This window comes from Lissotriton helveticus, chromosome 4_1 (genome assembly GCF_964261635.1).
Source record: "Lissotriton helveticus chromosome 4_1, aLisHel1.1, whole genome shotgun sequence".
NCBI classification, from domain to species: domain Eukaryota; kingdom Metazoa; phylum Chordata; class Amphibia; order Caudata; family Salamandridae; genus Lissotriton; species Lissotriton helveticus.
The window spans coordinates 413,825,061-413,846,399 of NC_136063.1; the positions used below are offsets into that span (position 1 = coordinate 413,825,061).

At 53.4% G+C, this 21,339-nt stretch overlaps 1 protein-coding gene across 2 annotated transcripts in view; it reads left to right on the forward strand.

The window, feature by feature from the left end:
- Window positions 1–21,339, forward strand: part of SNX31 (sorting nexin 31) — a 232,628-nt gene that overhangs the window by 123,971 nt on the left and 87,318 nt on the right. The window lies entirely within an intron of this gene.

The window sequence follows — 21,339 nt, forward strand, 5'->3', positions numbered from 1 at the left end:
CATTTAGAGTTAAATGTCGTTTTTTGTTTAAAATTAGCAAATCCTGTTAGTCGATTAAAATGAAGTTCTGTATCCCTCAATAGAACAGTTGTATGGAGACCAAGTGAAGCAGAGATTGGACAATTCCTCAGAGGGAGGTCATGTTTGGGTCTGTGAGGTCTTCCCGGTGGAAGTTTAAGTTGCTAAGGAGCATTAAGGCATTGGAGTTGTGGACAAGGGTGCGCTGAAGTCTGTAATGGCGAAGTTGGTGCATGGTTCTTGGATGGGGTGGGTAGAAGAAGGTGCCACAGTTGCCGGTGATTGTTTCGGTGGGGTTGGTAGAGCAGATGGATTCTTTGAGGATGATAGTGATGCCTCCTTCAGGTTTGGATGCTAAATCCTGTATGGCCATCTTGTAGCAGAGAGGGATTACCCTGGCGATCTCGGAGGCAGACACAAGAGTCAGCCATATATTGCTCTGGAAGTGCAGGTCTGGTGACTAGTCATGAATTACGTCCCAGATCTCTGTAGCATGCGGGGAAGCGGGTTTTGATTTGTTTGCTGAATAGGGAGGAGTGTAGTGGGTACCGGGTGTGTTGTTGAGAGTTGAGTACAGTCAGGGAGTGTGTAGTGAGTGGTGATTGTGGTAGGCTACTGGTGAACACCCTTTTATTTTGTGGGGTGCGGTGCTGCAGCAAAGCAGCGAGCAGCATCCGGGGTTGAGCTCGTGGGGAATCGGGATGGGGGAAGTGGTTGGGGAGTGGGAGTATGGTCCCTGGGGCTTGACATGGGTTGGCGCAGACTTGCTTGCCTTTGACATGCCTGCAGCAAGCCAGTGGCGTACCCTCTGTGCATCCACACTGTGCCCGCCATTAAGTAGATATGAAAGAAGGGGAGGGCTGGAGGCAGTTTGCGGACTGGGAGGAGGAGCAGAGAAGCGGAAGAGTGGGAGAGCACAGCCAAGTGGTAAAAAAAAAAGTGAAGGAGATCAGGAAGAGGCAAAAGGGGAGAGCATTTTCAATGCCTCCATCTTTTCTGTGAGCTCTTGACTGTTATCCTCCATAGTACAGTTTGGACTGCTACAATATGAGTACCTCACAATCTGTAGGAATCCTATTCGGGACAGATTTCATTCGTGAAGTGATTCTCGGAAAGAATGCAAGAAACTAAGTCCATTGGTGAATGAGGCCAGAGCTGTTTTTGGACTACTGGAGACTGGTAAGATTCCTTTTGAAGATGGATGCATACTTGAGAAAGCAATGGAGATTTAATGAATATTCTTGTGGGTAAGGAACAGGTAAGGAGACAAGGATGGACTCTGGATGGAGTACGGTAAGAAACCTCGGGACTCAAGTAGGAAGGCACATAAAATACTGGGGAAAAAGAGCTGGAGGAGAGACACTAGCCAAACGAACACTCACGATGAGCCTTGGCACTGGATACATTGTATTCAGTTGTAAAGTGTCCAAGTCAGGAAAGTGCTCCTTTTTGTAGGGCGCCACACATATGCAGTCCAGCCTGGAAGGAGAGTCTTTCTCCCTTTCCTTTGGTGCCAGAGTCAAGCGTCTTGAGTTAGTCACTATGAGAACTCTGCCTTTTCCCAAGTAAGTACTTGATCCGTGTCTTCATAGAAAATAGTCCTAAAACGCCAAGAGAGGTGGGCATACCCTCGCGACTCAGACTAATACTGCTCAAAATCCTGCATCGCACCTACTACACTAGATACACTCTATGCAAGATAGGCAGAACATCACATTCATATTGCCTTAGAGGTTGCGGGGAGGAGGGTACCTTTTACCATACCATATGGCACTGCCTGAAAATCGCTGACTATTGGAAGAAAATAATGAGAACAATATCACAGACTGAAAGGGTGTTGCTAGTACCGGAACCAAAGAGGTGCTTATTAAACATGTGGGAACCGAATGACCTTACTCATCAGGCGCAGTCCTGGGCCACGCTGGGGTTAATGGTAGCTAAACTCAATATAGCGCAAAAGTGGGGGGCGGAAGTGCCGTCTTTGGCCGCATGGTGCAAGGACATGGACATGACTATGATGGCTAAAAGGACAGTATTTATTAATCAAGGCTGCCCGCAGAAGTGGGGATATATGTGAGCCGCCGGCGGAGCGTATTGAAGACAGTTCGGAGGAGGAACAATAAAGAAGGTAACAGGGTATATATGTGGGGATTGATTGTAGAGTCGAAAGATCTAACAGAGAATGTACACATGATGATTGTATTGCTGATATGGGAATGTGCACTAATGTTATACTATGTCTGTAATCAATCGGATTTTTTTGCCAATGCTGATAATGAAAAAAAGAAAGATTTAAAAAAAAAAGAAAAAAGTCCTAATATTCCTTTTTGATAGAGAGTAGGTCTGTGCACCCCACCAAGTGTAAAGACGCAAGGGCCAACCAGAGCCACACTGCATCAATTACCGCTGTACTTAACCCCTTGCAGCAAACCAGTGCTTGTTAGGAGTCCAATCCGAACTGACACCTTGATGAATGGCCTGCTGTTGAGGAAAGTCTGTATCGCTGAGGCCATCGCCAAGAGTGGCCCAGCTGTCCTGTTTTGTACCCTTTCTGCTGACCTGACGGAGATCCAGGAGTGCCTTTGACGCACAGGCCCAGCCGACCAAAACACTCTGCACCCCCAGCTCCTCGGCCTGGGTTAACAACCACCATCTGTGCCCCCAAATCCTCACAAACTGAGCCCCCTCCTTGGGATCTCCAAGACTTGTCCCAAAGTCCCCCTCTGCAGCCGGTTTCAAGGTGGTCCCCCCCCCCTCTTTGCCTACGGTGTAGCGCACAAGGCTACCAACCTGTCCAGCACCTCTATACCCAGACACTAGGGCAGGTAAACTCGAACTGCTGGTGGTACTTTGGACCTTGGCCCCCTAGCACCTTGCATTCTTACGGGGACCCCTAGAATACAATGTCTGAAAGAGACACGTTAGTATTAGATTCCTTACCTTAGAATATCCCCAGGCGTCAGACTGGATCCGGAAATGTTTGCGTAGCAGTACCCTTGCGCGTCGGTAGGCGTCGTCTGCGGCTCCGCGTCCGTCGTCGGCGTCGTGGGCGCCGTGATGACGTCGTTGGAGTACTTAGACGCCGCCTCCGCGTGCTGACGTCAGTTCTTCTTTTTTCCGCGCCAGCAAGCGCAGATCTGGAAAAAGCAGTAACCCTAGTCATTTTTTTACTAACTTTTTGATCACTTTTGATTGTTCTCGAAGTCTTTCGACTCCGACGGTGCCGTAGGGATGCCCGGCTTTAAGCACTGCGATGATTGCGACCGCCTGATGTCGGTCACGGATCCTCACCGCGTGTGTTTATCTTGTCTCGGCGTCGACCACGACGACCAGGCCTGCTCCGACTGCCGGGCCCTCTCTTCGAAAGCTAGACGGGAGCGGTCCCGCAGGCGGCTCGAACTCCGGCAGTCGGTCCCGCGCCGCGAGAGGTCCCGATCCCATGGGAGGTCGAAGGACAGGTCGCGGGCTCGGAGCCACCACAGTTCCGAGAGTAGGCCGCACTCATCCGGGTCGAAGTCGTCGTCAGGTAAGCGGCACAAGAAGTCCAAGCGGCGTCATCGCTCTTCGGACTCCCCCCGACGCTCGCACGATGCGGCCGGGGGTTCGGGTGACACCACCCGCGCGGCTCCGACGGAGTCGCAGGCGCCGCGTCCAGCCCCATACCCTACGGTCCCTGGGCTCAACGCGACGCCGGAGGAGGTCGAGCGCTTCCCCATGGCCATGAGGAAACTCTCTCCTCCGACGGGCTCCGCGGCGCCATCGGGCCCAGCAGACCCGTCTGGGACCCCTCGCGGGTCGGGGGGATCTGCCCCGACGCCGTCGGGTGCTTCGGCCCCGGTGCCGCAGGTTCCCGTTATCCCGACGCCGCCGGTGCCTTCGGGCCCGGCGCCGAGGGGTTCAGTTGTTCCAGCGCCGCCGGCGCCTTCGGGCCCGGCGCCGCAGGACGCCGCGGGATCTGGTTCGTCGCCGGTGGACCTTACGACCTACCCGGCGTCGGACCCTCAGGTGTCGCCTCCGGCGCCGTCCTCGGGCGGCGCCGTCCCCGGTTCCACCTTCGTTCCTGTTCCGGCGCCGGGACGGCCCCGATGGGTGCCGCTCCAGACGTCGTTTGGAGAGTTTCACTTCTATGAACAGGCCCCATTAGTTGAGAACCCTGAGTTTCAGGAGATGGGTGATGAAGAGGACTAGGAGGGGTCTGAGGACCCTCTGACCAGAGAGTGTCAGTCTCACGAGGACTGCACAGGAGACCTTGGGGAGGCCAGTGGCCTGGACACCTCTCCAGACACTGGTTTGGGCCTTGAGCTCCCCGTCTCGGCCGTGAGGACTAACCTCCTCACTGAGGTCCTTAAACCGCAGTCAAGCTCGGCCGAGCCTCTGCTGCCCTTTAATGAGGCCTTGACCGACGTTCTTCTGGGCACTTGGTCCAAGCCCGCTACGGGTTCGCCCATAGATAGGAACGGGCCAGACGCCACTGCCCAGCCCCGGGTGACCCATGTTTCCTGTCCTCCCACCCTACAGCCCGAGAGCCTGGTCATCCAGGCCTCCAATTCCCAGACCGCATTCCCGTCGGCCCCGCCGGACAGGGAATCCAAGAGGTATGACCAGTATGGGAAGAAGATCTTCTCATCCCTTAGTCTGGGCCTGCGGTCTTCCAACACCGCCTGCCTCTTGGGACGTTGCACCCACTCTGTGTGGGATAAGGTCGCGGAGGTGCTGCCAGAGTGTCCGTTGGAGGTACGGGCCAAACTCGGCCAAGCCCTTGTGGAGGGCCGGTATGCAGCCAAGTATTCCATCAGATGTGGGCTGGATACCACCGACTCGCTAGGTAGAGCGATGGCAACGACGGTTGCGGTCAGACGCCACGCCTGGCTGAGGTCCGCCAACTTCTCGGCAGATGTCCAGAACACACTCATGGACATGCCGTTCGATGGCCGTCGCCTCTTTGGCGACAAGGCAGACCATGCGCTTGAGCGCTTTAAGGACTCCAGGGTTACGGCCAAGTCCTTGGGCCTCTCGGGCCAGCGCCAGCAATCGGCTGCCTTTCACTCCTTTCGTGGCCACGGAAAGGGTGCGCCCACACGCGCTGCCAGCCACGCTCCGCAGGGCAATACCCAACGCGGTGGCGGCCGTGGGAACGGGCGGTCGGGGGCAGCGGCAAGGTCAGTCCACACCTTCCCCCGCAGCATCCGCCTCAAAACCCTCCTAGTCTGTGCTTTCAGGCCCATGTGACGCCAGTGGGGGGCAGGGTTCGCCATCACCTCCTCCACTGGCGCACTGTCACATCGGACAGGTGGGTGCTGCAAATCGTCCGAAGGGGCTACTCCCTCCCCTTCGAGGCGACTCCTCCAGCCATGCCACCGCAGAACCACCGTGTATCGGGGGATCATTTGCGACTTCTGCAGGAGGAAGTTACGGCCCTCTTGGCCAAGGGGGCCATCGAGCGCGTTCCTGGGCCAGAAGTAGGGTGTGGTTGCTACTCCCACTACTTTCTGGTACCCAAGAAGGGCAAAGGGGGCCTACGCCCTATCTTGGACCTAAGGAACGTCAACGGCTTCCTCCGGAAGGAGAAGTTCAAGATGCTGACACTGGCTCAGGTCCTGGCTGCCCTGGACCCAGGAGACTGGATGGTAGCGTTGGACTTGCAGGACGCTTACTTTCATATCCCCGTCCTGCCTGCCCACCGGCGCTACCTGCGGTTCATGGTTGGCCACGAGCACTTTCAATTTACCGTGCTCCCCTTCGGCCTTACCAGCGCCCCACGGGTGTTCACAAAGGTGATGGCGGTGGTCGCAGCTCATCTGCGCAGGTTAGGGGTTTCAGTCTTCCCCTACCTCGACGACTGGTTGTTGAAGGCGGGCTCGCCCCAGACAGTCGTCAGCCACCTCCAGACGACGGCAGACCTCCTGCACCAGCTGGGGTTCTCCATCAATGTGCCGAAGTCACACCTGTGCCCCTCTCAGAAGCTCCTCTTCATCGGAGCGGTTCTGGACTCGGCGTGGTTTCGGGTTTATCCGACCGAACAGCGGGTCCGGGATATTCAGGCTCTGATTCCCATCTTTCAGCCGTTATCCCGGGTTTCGGTCAGGTTGACGCTGCGGCTTCTGGGGCTGATGGCCTCCTGCATCCTACTGGTGTGGAGTAGTGTGGCTCACTGGTTAGAGGCAGCAGACCCGGGAGCAGAAGTCGGCCCAGGACCAGGGTTCAATTCCCGACGCGGCAGGGTCGTTGACTTGGGTCAGCGGACTCGATAATTCTCGCTTCGGTGCTTACTCTACTTGGCAACTCTGGGCATTAGCTTGTCTATTCTCCACAACGGCCCCATCAATTCCGGGGATGCCTGGCTCCACCTTGGGGACTCTCAGCAGGGACCATCCCACAGGGAAAGCCAGGACGGGTTCCCCAGAGTTATACAGCTCCAGGAAACCTACGGACTGGTAGCTGTGCGCTTTACAAGCTCAAATACATTTACATTTACATATCTGAAAGAAACAGGTTAGTATTAGATTCCTTACCTTAGAATATCCCCAGGCGTCAGTCTGGATCCGGAAACTTTTGCGTAGCAGTACCCCTGCGCGTCGGTAGGCGTAGTCTGCAGGCGTCCCCTGCGGCTCCGCGTCCGTCGTCGGCGTCGTGCGCCGTGATGACGTCGCTGGAGTATATAGACGCCGCCTCCGCGCGCTGACGTCAGTTCTTCTTTTTTCCGTGCCAGTTAGCGCAGATCCGGAGAGCAGTACTCCGGTCTTTTGACCTACGTTTTTTGATTAACTTTCTAACTCTAAGGTGCCGATAGGATGCCCGGGTTTAAGAATTGTGACGGGTGTGACCGCACGATGTCGGTCACGGACCACCACCGACTCTGCCTCCGGTGCCTGGGCGCGGACCACGACGTGGAGTCCTGCGTCGACTGCCGGGCCTTGACGAGTAAGGCTAGACGGGAGCGGTCCCGCAAGCTACTCGAGCTCCGGGTGTCGGCCCCGCGTCAGGAGCGGTCCCGGTCCGGCCGGAGGTCGAGGGAGCGGTCGAGGGAGCGGTCGCGGAGCCACCACGAGCGCTCCGGAAGTCGTCACCATTCCTCTGGTTCCTCAGGTAAGAGGCACAAGAAGTCGGGCGTCGTCATCGTACCCCCGACGCGGCCGGGGGTTCGGGTGACCCCACCCCCACGGCTCCGCGTGGGTCGCCGACGCTGCCTGCTCCATACCAGACGGTCCCTGGGCAAGGCGCGTCGTGAGAGGAGATAGAGGAGTTCCTCATGGCCATGAGGGCGCTGTCTCCTCCGACGGAGCATACGGCGCCTGCGGGCCCAGTGGTCCCGTCCGGGGGCCCGAGCGGTTCGGGTGCTCCTGCCCCGACGCCGTCGGGTGCTCCGGCCCCGACGCCGCCGGCGGCTCCGGCCCCGGCGCCGCTGGGCCCTTCAGGGTCGACGCCGGCTGGTCCACCGGCCTCTCCGGCGCAGATTCCATCGGGGCAACCCATGGTGCCGCCTCCGCGCGGCGCCGGGACTCCGACGCTGGCTCCGGCCGGCGTCGGGGCTCCGGCGCCGGCTCCGGGCGGCGCCACCCCCATTCCCTCTCCTACTCCGGACGCGGAGTCGGACCGGCATCGTCCGACGCCGAGTCCGGCGCCGATGGGGCCCATTGACCCCGAGGAGCCGGTCTACATCATTGACTCCGAATATGGTGAGGATGCAGATAATGGAGAGGGTTGGGAGGGGTCTGAGGACCCTCTGTCACGCGAGTGTCAGTACGACGTGGACTGGACAGGTGACTTGGGTGATGCCAGTGGTCTGGACGATTCTCCTAACCCTGGTTTTGTCTCGCCTCCTACTGTGGCCTCGGAGGCTGGGGCTGCTTATTCAGTGGTGTTGATGAGGGCTGCCAAGGCCTTACACCTTGAGCTCCCCGTCGCGGTCGTGAGGCCTAACATCCTCACTGAGGTCTTCAAACCGCAGTCATGCCCACAGGAGCCTCTGCTGCCGTTCAACGAAGCCTTGACAGACGTTCTTTTGGGCACATGGTCCAGGCCCGCTTCAGGTTCGCCTGTTGATAGGAACGTGGCCAGACGCCACCGTCCGTGCCCGGACGACCCCAAGTTCCTGTCCACCCATCCCACCCCTGAGAGTCTGGTGATCCAGGCCTCGACCTCTCAGACCGCATTCCCGTCGGCCCCACCCGATCGGGAATCCAAGAGGTACGACCAATATGGAAAGAAGGTCTTCTCATCCCTGAGTCTGGGACTGCGGTCTTGCAACACCGCATGCCTCTTGGGCCGCTACACCCACTCTCTGTGGGATACGGTCGCGGAGTGTCTGCCACAATGCCCGCAGGAGGTACGGGCAAAGCTCGGTCAGGCTATGATTGAAGGCCGAGACGCAGCACGATATTCCATCAGGTGTGGTCTCGATACGACCGACTCGCTAGGCAGAGCGATGTCCACGACGGTGGCGATTCGTCGCCACGCCTGGCTGAGATCCGCCAACTTTTCGCCGGATGTCCAAAATACTTTGATGGACATGCCGTTCGATGGCAGTCGCCTGTTTGGCGACAAAGCGAACCACGCGCTGGAGCGCTTCAAGGACTCCAGGGTCACGGCCAAGTCCTTGGGTCTCTCGACCCAGCGCCAGCAAACGGGTTCGTTTCGCTCCTTTCGTGGCCACGGAAGGGGCGGTCCCACACATGCTGCCAGCCACGCACCGCAGAACACTTCTCAACGCGGTGGCGGCCGTGGCTTCCGCCGTGGAGGCGGTCGGGGACAACGGCGAGGTCAGACCACACCTCCCCCCCGCAGCATCAGCCTCCAAATCCTCCTAGTCCGAGCTTTCAGGCCCATGTGACGCCAGTGGGTGGCAGGGTTCGCCATCACCACTCCCGCTGGCGCACCATCACATCAGACGGGTGGGTGCTGCAGCTCGTCCGAAGGGGCTACTCCCTCCCCTTCGAGAGCACTCCTCCATCCATGCCACCGCAGAACCACCGTGTGTCGGGGGACCACTTGACACTTCTGCAGGAGGAAGTTACGGCCCTCTTGGCCAAGGGGGCCATCGAGCGCGTTCCTGGGCCAGAAGTAGGGTGTGGTTGCTATTCCCACTACTTTCTGGTACCCAAGAAGGACAAGGGGGGCCTGCGTCCTATCTTGGATCTACGGAACGTCAACGGCTTCCTCCGAAAGGAGAAGTTCAAGATGTTGACTTTGGCTCAGGTCTTGGCTGCTCTGGACCCACAAGACTGGATGGTGGCGTTGGACTTGCAGGACGCGTATTTTCACATCCCCGTCCTGCCGGCCCACCGACGTTACCTGCGGTTCACGGTAGGCCACGAGCACTTTCAGTTTATCGTGCTCCCATTCGGCCTTACCAGCGCCCCACGGGTGTTCACGAAAGTGATGGCGGTGGTCGCAGCTCATCTGTGCCGGTTAGGGGTTTCAGTCTTCCCCTACCTCGACGACTGGTTGTTGAAGGCGGGCTCGCCCCAGACAGTCGTCCACCACCTTCAGATGACGGCAGACCTCCTGCACGAGCTGGGGTTTTCCATCAATGTGCCGAAATCACACCTGTGTCCCTCTCAAAAGCTCCTTTTCATCGGAGCGGTTCTCGACTCGGCGCAGTTTCGGGTTTATCCTCCGGAACGGCGGGTCCGGGATATTCAGGCTCTGATTCCAATCTTTCAGCCGTTATCCCGGGTTTCGGTCAGGTTGACGCTGCGGCTGCTGGGGCTGATGGCTTCCTGCATCCATCTGGTGCATCACGCCCGGTGGCGGATGCGGGCTCTGCAGTGGGACCTGAAGTTTCAGTGGGCCCAGCATCAAGGCAACCTATCCGACCATGTCCTGATCTCGGAGGGCACTGCGAGACAGTTGCAGTGGTGGCTTACGGACCGCGATTGGGTCAGAGGCAGATCCCTCTCCCTTCCCCAACCGGAGCACGTAGTTGTGACGGACGCGTCCCTCCAGGGCTGGGGAGGCCACTTGGGAGAGGCGGAGATCAGAGGCATCTGGTCTCCGGCGGAGTCCCGGCTCCATATCAACATGTTGGAGCTGCGGGCGATTCGCCTAGCACTGAAGGCATTCCTCCCCTTTGTCAACGGGAGTGTAGTGCAGGTGTTCACGGACAACACCACCGCCATGTGGTACTGCAACAAGCAGGGCGGAGTGGGGTCGTGGACCCTTTGCCAGGAGGCTCTGCGTCTCTGGCAATGGCTGGAACGTCAGAGCGTGACTCTGACGGTTCAACACCTGGCAGGTTCTCTGAACGCCAGGGCGGACGAACTCAGCCGTCGGTGCTCGGTGGATCAGGAATGGCGTCTGAACTCAGACGTGGCGAAAGGCCTCTTTCTGCAATGGGGAGAGCCTTGGTTAGATCTATTCGCCACAGAAGAGAATGCGCAATGTCATCAGTTCTGCGCGTTGGAGTTTCCAAGACGGCACTCGCTCGGCGACGCCTTTCGGCGCGAGTGGAGTTGCGGTCTATTGTACGCCTTTCCGCCTATACCACTTCTGCCCAGAGTGCTGAAGAAAATCAGGCGCGACCGGGCCCAAGTTATCCTTGTGGCTCCGGACTGGGCTCGAAGGTACTGGTATCCCGAGCTACTCAGCATGTCAGTCGGTCCCTCGATCCGCCTGCCCCTTCAGGAGGACCTTCTGTCGCAGCAGCAGGGGACGGTCCTCCACCCGAACCTGTCCAGTCTCCACCTCCATGTGTGGAGATTGAGCGGCGACAGTTGAGGCCATTTGACTTGCCTCCTGAGGTTTGTGATGTGATTCTGGCAGCCAGGCGTCCCTCCACAAAGTCGGTATACGCCTGCCGGTGGAACAGATTTGTGGCATGGTGCACAGCAAAGGCTGTGGACCCTCTCTCTGCCCCTCTTTCCGAGGTTCTCCTCTTTCTTCTCTCTCTTGCCCAGCAGGGCTCTGCTCTGGGCACTATCAAGGGCTACCTTTCTGCCCTTTCGGCCTTTCTAAGGCTGCCTGATCAACCTTCTTTGTTCAGGTCCCCTATTGTAACAAGATTCTTGAAGGGCATCACGCACATGTATCCACCTGTTCCGTTCGTGATGCCTCAGTGGGACTTGAACCTGGTTCTGACTTTCTTGATGTGCGCTCCCTTTGAGCCACTTCATTCCTGTCCTCTCCGTCTCCTGACTTTAAAGACGGCCTTCCTGGTTGCCATCACCTCTGCCAGGAGGGTGAGTGAGCTCCAGGCTCTTTCTGTCAAACCTCCTTTCATGTCAATTCATCCAGACAAGGTGGTTCTGAGAACTAGACCTTCTTTCCTGCCCAAAGTAGTCTCTGCTTTTCACATCGGGCAGTCCATCACCTTACCCTCCTTCTTCCCGCCTCCGCATCCTTCAAAGGATGAAGAGCGGCTCCATCGTCTGGACCCAAAATGTGCGCTTTCATTTTATATGGATCGCACACGCCAGTTCCGGGTGGATGACCAACTGTTTGTTGGCTACGTGGGTGCGAAGAAGGGAAGGGCGGTACATAAACGGACCATCTCTCGGTGGGTCGTTCTGTGCATCAAAGCGTGCTACTCTTTGGCTCGGAAGGAGCCTCCTGTTGGGCTGAGGGCCCATTCCACTCGGGCCACGGCGGCTACTACTGCCCTGGGCCGGGGAGTCCCTTTGCAGGACATTTGCCAGGCGGCTACGTGGGCCTCGCTGCACACCTTTGCGAGGCACTACTGCCTGGACAGTCAAGTCCGGAGGGATGGCTTCTTTGGCCGTTCGGTCCTCCAGGACTTTCTGGTGTAGGATTGTATTGGTTCGCAGACCCACCACCGGGGTTGGTATTGCTGGGGTATCTATTCTAAGGTAAGGAATCTAATACTAACCTGTTTCTTTCAGATGAACAAGTTACTTACCTTCGGTAACGATATATCTGTAAGAAACAGTAGTTAGTATTAGATTCCTTACCGCCCCACCCATCCTCCCCGTTCTGCAAACTGATACCTAGGGTTAAGGACATCCCTTTCAGGGCCCTAGTTTCAAATGGCACCAGTGTTTGTTCTCACATGGCTCTGCGTGTTCTGGCGTGGAAAAGCTGTGTACAAAGAACTGACGTCAGCGCGCGGAGGCGGCGTCTATATACTCCAGCGACGTCATCACGGCGCACGACGCCAACGACGGACGCGGAGCCGCAGGGGACGCCTGCAGACGACGCCTACCGACGCGCAGGGGTACTGCTACGCAAAAGTTTCCGGATCCAGACTGACGCCTGGGGATATTCTAAGGTAAGGAATCTAATACTAACTACTGTTTCTTACAGATATATCGTTACCGAAGGTAAGTAACTTGTTCTTCTGGTGCATCACGCCAGGTGGCGGATGCGGGCTCTGCAGTGGGATCTGAAGTTTCAGTGGGCCCAGCATCAGGGCAACCTATCGACCACGTCCTGATCTCGGAGGGCACTGCGAGACAGCTGCAGTGGTGGCTTACGGACCGCGATTGGGTCAGCGGCAGATCCCTCTCCCTTCCCCAACCGGAGCACGTAGTTGTGACGGACGCGTCCCTCCAGGGCTGGGGAGGCCACATGGGAGAGGCGGAGATCAGAGGCCCCTGGTCTCCGGCGGAGACCCGGCTCCACATCTACCTGTTGGAGCTCCGGGCGATTCGTCTGGCACTGAAGGCATTCCTCCCCTCTGTCCGGGGGAGTGTAGTGCAGGTATTCACGGCCAACAACACCGCCATGTGGTACTGCAACAAACAAGGTGGGGTGGGGTCGTGGATCCTTTGTCAAGAGGCTCTTCGCCTTTGGCAATGGCTGGAACGTCAGGGCGTGACCCTGGTGGCTCAACACCTGGCAGGTTCTCTGATTGCCAGGGCTGACGAGCTCAGTCGTCGGTGCATGATGGATCACGAATGGCGTCTGAACTCGGACGTGGCGCAAGGCCTCTTTCAGCGATGGGGAGAGCCTTGGTTAGATCTATTCGCCACCGAAGAGAACGCGCAATGTCATCAGTTCTGCGCGTTGGAATTTCCAAGGCGGCACTCGCTCGGAGACGCTTTTCGTCGCGAGTGGAGTTGCGGTCTGTTGTACGCCTTTCCGCCTATACCACTTCTGCCCAGAGTGTTGAAGCAGATCAAGCGCGACCGGGCCCAAGTCATCCTTGTGGCTCCGGACTGGGCGAGAAGGTACTGGTATCCAGAGCTACTCAGTATGTCAGTCGATCCCCCGGTTCGTCTGCCTCTTCAGGAGGACCTTCTGTCGCAGCAGCAGGGGACGGTCCTCCACCCGAACCTGTCCAGTCTCCACCTCCATGCTTGGAGATTGAGCGGCGACAGTTGAGGCCATTTGAAATATCTTTATTTCGGCCGTCGGCCATAAAAGAGACACATATATACATTCATCAATCATACACAATATATACGTGAAATCAAATAAAACGATAATTACATTAATATGGTATAAAATCAAATTCTCGCCAATAGATTCAAAGACATAATTCATTCAGCGAAAAAATACCAATTTTTAGCAGCAATAATCAATATTAAAATTTATCCATCTTCAAAGGACCTGTCCCATTTTCTTTCGGACAATAAACACTGAATAAAGAAACCTGCTGATACTAAATACAATAAACTGTGCAGTATTTGTTTTCAGGATTCTGTATGCTACAAGACATGATCTAGTTCCTAAAAGAGCACACATCGGTTTAAGCCATCTTTTCCGAGCATTTAAATATGCTTTGCATATGAACAACATATGGACCTCGTTCTCCCTACATTGAACTGAGCACATAGGACAACTCTCACTTTTACTATTAGGATAATCTAGTTTTTTATTTGTCCAACGCTCAACGTTAGAGTTCAACATAAGGTTCCCGTACCTAAACTTCAGGAAGAGGGTTTTGGCCAGAGGCGGCTCTATTTCGTCCAAGAACTGTTCAAAACATGGTTCGCTTTTGAAGGTTAGGAAGTTTCTTGTTAGGGTGCCAATTCTACTATCATGAGTGTGTCTATCAGTCATAAAGGACCAATATGCTCTCTTCACAGTTTTTTTTGCGAGAGTTGTTAAATTGTCTGGATTTTCCCAAAATGAACTTAACCCCAAAGTATAAAACCATTTTTTAACATGCCCGAACCACCGAAGGGAGTTAAAAGTATCTAAATTTAATAGTTCTTGAAGACCCTTTCTGTAGTCTACCAGTTCCGGAGTGGACCAAGTCCTTATCCAGAACATTAGCGGTCTTAAGGTAGCTAGGTGGTCGGTTCGTTTGAGGTTCAAATCGAAATGGAGAGGTATTAATGGTGTGCTGGTTGGGACCCTTACAATTGATCTCATGAATTTGTTATCAAGGCCTTGAAAACTCTCCTTGGCCCAAGGTCCCCATATCTCAGCCCCATATAAAGCTGCGGACTGAGTCTTGAATTTAAAAAGTTCGAGTACAGGGGTAATGCTTTTGGTTGTACTAGCATTCAGTCTGCAGATTATAGGTTTTACATTATGGGCATATGACACCTTACTTTTTTCGATTTGAGCCTTCCATGTTAATTTAGAATCAAGTACTACCCCCAAATAAACAAAATTCTCCACAGTACCTAAAGTTTCCCCATTCAGGGTCAGGTTCCCTTTATCCGGTCTAATAGGGTTTAAAGCCATGCATTTTGTTTTATCAACATTTATTTCTAGTCCCTTGGTCACACAGTAGCTACTAAAGGAGTTTAGGAGTGCCTGGAGACCCTTCTTCGTTTGGGATATTAAGATGGTATCATCCGCGAAGAGTAACGCAGGCACTCTCTCTCCATTTAGTTGTGGCGAATCGTTATTGCAAGCATTAAGATAATCAGGCACATCATTAACAAAAATAGAAAACAAAGTGGGGGCCAGGACGCAACCCTGTCGGACACCACGCATTATCGGGATGTCTCGCGTCAATTCACCTTTCGGACCCCATCTGATGTTGGCGTGATTTCTAGCGTGCAATTCAATAATGTGTACCAAAAGACTTGCTGGCAGGCCGGCTGTGTTTAACGTTCTCCATAATAGGTTGCGAGGAACAAGGTCAAATGCCGCCCTTAGATCGATAAAGGCTACATACAAATGACCTTTCCGAATTTGGACATACTTCCAAATCAGGCAACAAAATCTAAAGACCTGATCTAGCGTACTGGTCTTGGACCTAAAACCTGCCTGAAATTTGGAAAGTATGGCCGATTCCTCCAACCAGTCATTTATCCTAAATAGTAGGTGCTTAGCATAGAGTTTTTGCAGAATGTCCATCAAACTAATAGGTCTGTAGTTTGAGGGTACTGATCTTTTTCCCTTTTTAAAAATCGGGACAACTTCTGCAGCACGCCAACTATCGGGATAATTACAGCTTATGGACAGGGCATTAAACAAACGGTTAATATAGGGAGCCCAAACTTCAGGTACATGTTTGTAGAGGTCACCCGATACTTTATCTGGTCCGGGGGCTTTATTATTTTTTAGTTCATTAATTGCTCTATGTGTTTCCTCCAGAGTAAAGTCAAGACACACAGGTGGTGGGAGTAGACATGGGGGCTCCTCCTCATTATTATTCTCATATGGTTTATACAAATTTGAAAAGTGCGTTACCCATGTCATTTCGTCAATATACGAATCCCTCACGGGTCTACTGGCGTGTCCCCCATTTGCAACCAACCTCCAAAAGCCGACATTGTCATTGCGTTTAGCAGACAACAACATTTCTGCCCAGATTGACTCTTCCCATGTTTTTTGTGATACCCTTTGAACTCGCTTATACTCCTCCCTAGCGAGTCTAACATCCTCTTGGACTTTACTTCTAATTGCATCTAAGAGCTTTCTCTTAGCCATTTTGCAAGCGTGGTCATACCACAGTTTTCCATGGCATCCCACGCGTACGTTTTGGCAGTTCTTCCTCGGCAATTTAGACATATGGACCCTAAGTTCTTCAAAAAAGACAGTGTGTAGCTCAATGAAATAATCACAATTATCAGTAGCTAAAGGTTGTCCTACTAAGGGTGAAAAGGTCTTATCGAACAATGAATAAACTGCAGCCAGGGTCTTACCCTCGCTTAAAAGATGTGGCCATTTTAAAGCACGTCTATTATTATTAATTATATGTGCCTGCTCACATGGGACATCAACACCCACCTCACATGATACCGGACCATAAATGTCATTAATTATCTGCGGGTCAATAAAAAGTTCCAGAGGGAAATGATCACTCTCTGCCCTCAAGGAGACTTTAAAATCAAGCATAAAATGCCAAATAATTAATGAAACAAGGATAAAATCTAATCTACTATTCGATTTCCCAAAGGTAGGTTGTTTTGTAAAGTCTGAGGGAAGTCGACCATTACACGCTCTAAGGCCATGGTCAACTGTTAGCCTCATAAGTTGAACCGCCAGAGTACTACAGGGGACATAGTTCAGGGTGTCAAGCTGAGGAATGTTATATGCTTGATCTTCCTCTTGGAATATATCTGTGATCCCATGAATTGGTTCAAAATTGCAGTTTAAATCGCCCCCTATTATTACAGGAGTTTCGCCCACCACCCTTTTCATGAAAGTATCCAAAATTTCCAGAGTGGGCGAGACTTTAGAATGCCCTATTGGTCTATTATAGACATTAATAATGTAATATTCGCCCCCATTGGTAGATACAATTTTTAAAGCCAGAATATCTGGGGTTCCTGTATCTGTAACCTCGGCTCTTACAGTTAAGGTAATTTTGAGCCATATGAGCAATCCCCCACAAGGCCTTCCCCTGACGGACTGAGAGGCCTTGTTACCAAAAGTTTTGTAACCCACCCTGTGCGGGATGTCCAATGCCCAGGTTTCTTGCAATAGGCAGAAGTCACTGCTGTCAATGTAGTCTGCCCATTCTGGGTCTTTTAGATTTTTACCCACTCCAGCGATATTCCATGACATGAAAATCAATTGGGGGGTTAGCTCAGTACTAGGAGGATCTGGTACATCATTAGAGACCAATGGTAACAAGGGGGTGGCTGCACTATCTTGCTGTGAGTTGACTATGGACAATATCTTGGCTGGGGGACCAATCATGGCAACAGCGCATTCATCAGCCTTTTCAATATGTGCTAATATCGGGTTTGGATACCTTTCCATTTGTCCGTGATTATAATCAGACGTTACAAGATTGCTTGCAGGGGGCCCTGCCATTGAAGTTGCAGAGGCCATTAATTCTACATTAGCCTTTGCTTGCCTTGTAAGTCAGTCTACCTCCTCAAGGCAGCTGAACCTATTCTGGGTGGGTAAACCATTCCAGCACATAGAGGATTCTTGATAATTGGAGGAATAAGTCCTCCATGGGTTGCGCTGAACCAAAGACCAGCCATCGTAAAGGGATTTTTTGGGGGGTGGAGGATAGAAAAAGGACAAAGGTCTAGGAATTACACAGGAACCTTCCCCATTGGGACAAGTGCAGATATAACGTGCTGTATGCGGGTCCTCAAAGGTCACCACTACACAATCTCCAACCACAGTTTTCTTTGTAGGGCCCACCCAAGGGACACGTCGTACCATCAACACACTGCTCTTCCTACCATTGGGAATTGCACGGTTCGTGTTGAGCCAGTGCATTGTTTTGTTCTTCAAAGACCAATGGTTCTCGTGATGGCCATTAACAAGCTCTGGAACGCCCGTCAGGACAACCACGTAGTCGTTTGCCTCTGGGGGAAGATCGATATACCCCCCTCTGAAATTATTCTTTTCAGATGAACCCCGGGGATACTGTTGGTGAGGTTCTGTAGGCCGTTGTTTAGGAGGGGGAACTACAGTAGGGTTAGAGATAGGTTTAGTACAAAGACGGGAAGGAACGACAGGTAGAGGCGCAATAATTTGGTTCACGCCCACTGATCGTGGTTTCGGAACTGGACGTACAGGTAGAGGTGTAGATAAAAGAGAATTAGATACCTGTGGAGTCGGATCCTCTACCCCAATGCCCTGGTTTTCTAGACTTCTCAAGCCCAGAGTAGCCAGGGCTATAATACTTTTTTCCATTTCCAACAAACTGTTTTCAATGGAGGAGAGTCTATGTGCAAGGGGGGAGAGTAACTTCTTAAGTGTTTCCCAAACCGTGTTTATGAACTCCCCGTCCTTCCCTTCCTTCCCTAACTGATCCTCGACAGTTAAACTCCCTTCCTGAGGGGTACTAAAGTTTTTTGCTGGTAAAGACACACCCTTGGGACCCTCTACGTGTATCTGTTCCTTCGAAGTAATCCCTTCGATCGTTTCAGGGATTTGAGCAGGGGGCAGTTTTGATTTTTGCACAGGTCTTGCCCTTTTTCCATAATAAACATACCGGGAAATCTTTTTCCTTTTTTGGGAGGTGCCCAAATCTAGATTAGGTCTTGAAGAGTTAAAAATTACAGGGTCAGGAAAATTAGAACTATTAACCTGCGTGTCAACAGAGGGTTTTACAGTTGCTGAATTAAAAAAGTTAAAAGATACATTTTTCACGGGGGACAATACAGGTGGGATTATGTCACCGGCATCTTCAATGGACTCTGCAGTCTGTGAACCAAGCTGCAGAGTTGGAGCCTGGTGGACCTCTGCCTGCACAACTAATGATTTAAGAGTGGCAGGTCTATCCGGGGTAACAGCAGTTGCAATATGCCCCAATGAAGATTTTTTCGAGGCAGTGATTACCTCTGATAATCTTCTTGCGGCTGCCAGTTCAAGAGAAACACGGGACTGTAACTTAACAATTTCCTCATCAATTGCCTGATTAGTACGGGTGATAAAATCATCCATTGGGCCACTGATTGAGGTGTTTCCCTTGACAGACTTACTACGGGTAATCCTAACTGACATATTCGTGAACAGTGAGAACCCAAATACAACCTTCTATGGATCAAAATAATTTCTAACAACAATAACCACAGTAGAACGATTTCCCCGGATAGGCGAAGGAGGGTAGGCCAGTCCAGTCCTCGGCCGTCCTCGAACGGCCTCAAACGGCCCAGTCTTTGCCCTGTCTTCGCCCGGGCTGCGTCCCGCGCTGCGGGAGAATAGGAGGAAGAAATAGGTGACGTGAAAGGCGAGGGGCGGGGCCAGCAGGGAGAGCGGACCGGAAGGTGGTAGACGGTCTCGCAGGGACTCCCGGTTCCTGGAGTCCCTGCACGCTCGCAGCCCCGCTAGCGCCTCTCACCCGCAGCCAACAACAGCAAGCAAGTCTCCTCAGTGATCCCCCAAGCCCCTCTACGCGACGCGGCACCCGCGGAGCGGGTGCGGCGAGAAGTAGGCTTGGAGGTGTGGGTGCCGCTGGCGTCCTAGTCCGTTTCAGGTGAGAGCTCCGTGTAAAAACAATGTGACCCACAGGAAGGGCAGAGGCGGGAGATTTTAAAATCCTCGGCAAGGCGGGGGGCGGGGCCAGCAGGGAGAGCGGACCGGAAGGTGGTAGACGGTCTCGCAGGGACTCCCGGTTCCTGGAGTCCCTGCACGCTCGCAGCCCCGCTAGCGCCTCTCACCCGCAGCCAACAACAGCAAGCAAGTCTCCTCAGTGATCCCCCAAGCCCCTCTACGCGACGCGGCACCCGCGGAGCGGGTGCGGCGAGAAGTAGGCTTGGAGGTGTGGGTGCCGCTGGCGTCCTAGTCCGTTTCAGGTGAGAGCTCCGTGTAAAAACAATGTGACCCCATTTGACTTGCCTCCTGAAGTTTGTAACATCATTCTGGCAGCCAGGCGTCCGTCCACAAAGTCGGTATACGCCTGCAGGTGGAACAGATTTGTGGCATGGTGTACAGCAAAGGCTGTGGATCCCCTCAATGCCCCTCTTTCTGAGGTCCTTCTCTTCCTTCTTTCTCTTGCCCAGCAGGGCTCTGCTCTGGGCACTATCAAGGGCTACCTTTCTGCCCTTTCAGCCTTTCTCAGGCTGCCTGATCAACCTTCTTTGTTCAAGTCCCCTATTGTTAATAGATTTCTTAAGGGCATCACACACACGTTTCCTCCTGTTCCGTTTGTGATGCCTCAGTGGGACTTGAACCTGGTTCTTACATTTCTGATGTGCGCTCCCTTTGAGCCACTTCACAACTGTCCTCTTCGCCTTCTGACTTTGAAGACTGCTTTCCTGGTTGCCATCACCTCTGCCAGGAGAGTGAGTGAGCTCCAGGCCCTTTCTTGTACTCCACCTTTCCTTTCTGTCCATCCGGACAAAGTGGTGCTGCGTACCAAACCTTCTTTCCTGCCCAAGGTTGTCACGGCCTGTCACATCGGGCAGTCTATCACCTTGCCAACCTTCTTCCCGCCACCGCATCCCTCTAAAGAGGAAGAGCGGCTCCACCGTCTGGACCCAAAACGTGCGCTCTCATTCTACTTGGATCGCACACGCCAGTTCCGGGTGTATGACCAACTCTTTGTTGGTTACTTGGGCGCGAAGAAGGGGAAAGCGATGCACAAGAGGACCATCTCCCGGTGGATCATCCTGTGTATCCAGGCATGCTACTCCTTGGCTAGGAAGGAGCCTCCTGCTGGATTGCGGGCTCATTCTACCCGAGCCACGGCGACTACCACTGCCCTGGGCAGGGGAGTGCCCTTACAAGACATCTGTCAGGCGGTTACGTGGGCATCGCTGCACACGTTTGCAAGACACTACTGCCTGGACAGCCAAGTCCGGAGGGATGGCTTCTTTGGCCGTTCCGTCCTCCGGGACTTTCTGGTGTGATTATTGGTTCGCAGACCCACCACCGGGGTTGGTATTGCTGGGGTATCTATTCTAAGGTAAGGAATCTAATACTAACGTGTCTCTTTCAGATGCACAAGTTACTACTTGTGTAACGATATATCTGTAAGAGACATTAGTTAGTATTCGATTCCTTACCGACCCACCCATCCTCCCCGTTCTGCGAACCAATATCTAGGGTTAGGGTTGTCCCCTTTCAGGGCCCTAGTTTCAATGGCATCAGTGTTGGTTTTTAGCATGGCTCTGCGTTTTTGGCGCGGAAAAGCTTTGTCTGAGGAACTGACGCCAGCACGCGGAGGCGGCGTCTAAGTACTCCGACGACGTCATCACGGCGCCGACGACGGACGCGGAGCCGCAGACGACGCCTACCGACGCGCAAGGGTACTGCTACGCAAAAATTTCCGGATCCAGTCTGACGCCTGGGGATATTCTATGGTAAGGAATCTAATACTAACTAATGTCTCTTACAGATATATCGTTACACAAGTAGTAACTTGTGCTTCAAGTACCTGTATGCAGTATGTTTCTTTCTCCATACGAAAGCTTTACCACGTAAAAACACATTTGTGCTACAATTTTACTTACCTGTAAAAAGTGATATTTCTAAAAGGACTTGCCCAATTACGAAGTTCTTGGTGTTAAAATGTATAAAAATATACTAGTTATTTTTCAAAATTCATCT